Source organism: Nicotiana tomentosiformis, chromosome 1 (genome assembly GCF_000390325.3).
Source record: "Nicotiana tomentosiformis chromosome 1, ASM39032v3, whole genome shotgun sequence".
NCBI classification, from domain to species: Eukaryota; Viridiplantae; Streptophyta; class Magnoliopsida; order Solanales; family Solanaceae; genus Nicotiana; species Nicotiana tomentosiformis.
The window spans coordinates 148,549,206-148,552,122 of NC_090812.1; positions in this window are offsets into that span (position 1 = coordinate 148,549,206).

A 2,917-nucleotide genomic window follows, 5' to 3' on the forward strand; every position below is an offset into this window, starting at 1 on the left:
TTCTAATCATATTCCATCAATATATCTTATATTTTAACATCAAAATCATGTGAATCAAAGTGAAAATTTGTCAAGTTTTTGAAAAATAAGAAATTGAGTTTTGAGCGTCGATTTGGACTCGAATTTTGAAATTAATCACATATATGAACTCGTGGATTCATGGATAGTCGGAATCTACCATTGGACCCGAATTTTGACCGGGCGAGCCCCGGGTTGACTTTTCTTGACTTTTTGGAAAAAGTGTAAATATCTTAGCTTTATATTGTAATTTAATTCCCTAGCATTGTTTGATGATATTAAGTCGATTTTGGTTAGATTTGAGCCATGTGAAAGCGAATTTTAAGGGGAAAACTATTTCTGAGTGTTGAATTGGCCTAGTTGAGGTAAGTATCTTGCCTAACTTTGTGTGGGGAACTACCTCTTAGGATTGGTATTGATTAATTCATTTGTGCTATGTGAAAGTCGTGTATGCAAGGTGACGAGTTGGTACACAAGTTGTATGTGGTATTTGACCGGTTTAGGCTACTTAGACTCTTTCCATGCTTTAATTGAATTGTTGTATCATGTTCTAAATTCTCATAGTCAATCTAGTCCTACTTGTGTTAGTCTATCCTTACATACCTTAAATGAATTCGTTAACACTTGTTCTACATCCTAATTGATAAATTACTCTATTGCTTTAGTTGAACTTGTTGCCTCTATTATTGTTACATATTATCTCTTTCACTGTTGATTGTTATTATTTGAAGTTATTGTGCGTGTTATCTCTTCCATTATTGATTGTCATTACTTGAAGTTATTGTTCATGTTATCTCTTTCCTTGTTGATTTCCATTATTTGAAGTCATTGTTACACGTTATCTCTTCCCTTCTGAGTTATTTAATAACGTGGTTATACATTATCTCTCATTGTTGAGCTATTGGTGTTGAAGTTCTGAAAGCCGTTATCACGTTGAGGCGAAATTGTTATTGTTGAAACCTCTTCCTTATTGAGCATTTTACATTCATTATTGTTGTTGACAGGGGCAGACCCACGTAGGGTCAAGATGGTTCATCTGAACCCGCTTCGTCGAAAAATAACACGGTGTATATAAGTATATTTTACCTTTCTTCTATCAAATGCTGTAATATAATTTTTGTTGACCCCATTTAGCACAAAGATATTGTCTAGACCATTGGCAATGTGGGTTCAAAATTTCTAGACTAGAATACATGAGTTCGAAACCAATCAGCCCCATTTATGGGCACTCTTTTTTCCCCTATATACAATACTGTTTTTTCCTATGCCCTATGTATTTCTCCTTTTTAGACTAGAAATGCTTTATACACATAATTTAGGGAGAGAAAATTACACCTTTTTAATACAAATATATTTTGTTAACATCTTTGTATATTTATTTATTTATATTTTGAACCTGCTTGATGATAATCTTGGGTCCGCCACTGGTTGTTGATATTCTTGTACACGTTGTGGTGGAGCCGTGGGTTATTTATTGTGGAAATACTGATATTGTTGATTGTTGGCAAGTTGTGATATATGGGCAGTTGTGGTGCAAGTTATTATTATGATGCGTTATTGACGCGCATGCGACGGTATAAGGCTTGGAGTTAATGTGCATGCGGCGGTATAAGGTGTGACTTATGTGTGTGTTGCTTGTAGGGGAACTACATGAATCCACACGGCGTCATAAGGTGGGCTAAAGTGCGTATAGCTATTTTGAAAAAACTGTTTCAAAAACCTATTTCAAATGTAAGGCTCACACGACGGTATAAGGAAAGATTGTGATTGAGATTGTGAACTGTGAATACGAAACGGTACCTCGATTGTGATTCTTGATACATATACATGAGGCGATACCTCGGTGGTGATCCTTATTGTACACGAGGCGGTACCTCATTGTGATTCTTGTTGTTTTGTCCTTCTTTGTTTTTTGTAATTTTTTGTCCCTATATGATCGTCGTGATTCTCTTTACTAATTTATTTACGTTATTTCCGTGCTTACAATTCCGGTATTAGTTCATGCTGTTAATTGTTTCGTATCAATTATTTCTTCGCTTTCCATTATTCATCCTTATTATGTTTTCATATTGCTTATTTATATTCTAGTAAGTGTCTTGACCTGGTCTCGTCACTACTCTACCGAGGTTAGGCTTGATACTTACTAGGTACCATTGTGGTGCACTCATACTACACTTCTGCACATCTTTTTGTGCAGATCCGGGTACGTTTGTGCATGCTAGTCGTTAGTGATCATCTGCTAGCTGCTTTACAGAGACTTCAAGGTATGCTTGCATGCGCAAGTCTCAGAGTCGCCTTCTTTTATTCTTATGTCCTGTGTATTTTCTTTCACACAGTGATGTAGTAGATATTCTGGTTTCACTCTGTAGAGTTTATGATTCAGTTTCACCGGTAATGGGGAGTGTATTGTTGTTGATTCTATTTTTCTAGAGTTTATATCAGTTATTCAGTCTTGTTTTAGTATTTTGTTAATTATTTCCGTCAAGTTATTATTAACTGTTAGGCTTACCTAGTCGTAGAGACCAGATGCCATCACGATATCCTACGAAGAGAATTGGGGTCGTGATATAAATCCAACTTCAATTCACTAGGAACCGTGGTTTAATCCACAAACTAAATGTCAATCTTTATTGTGTGTGGTTTTTAGGAGAAAATCAAAAACTTTAGTCTTCTGAAGAGAGAGAAGCAGTCATTAACCAAAAACGAAAACCGATCTCACATCCTTATACACGATATCAACAGTTTTGGTGTGGATGGTTATTTCTGTAAGGTCTGCATACACACTATCCTTCTCAGATCCCATTAGTGAAATTATACTGGGTTATTATTATTGTTGTTGTATAATAAAAATAGCAAGAAAAGTACAAAGTTTTTCTCAAAATAGAGAAATAAACGGGTG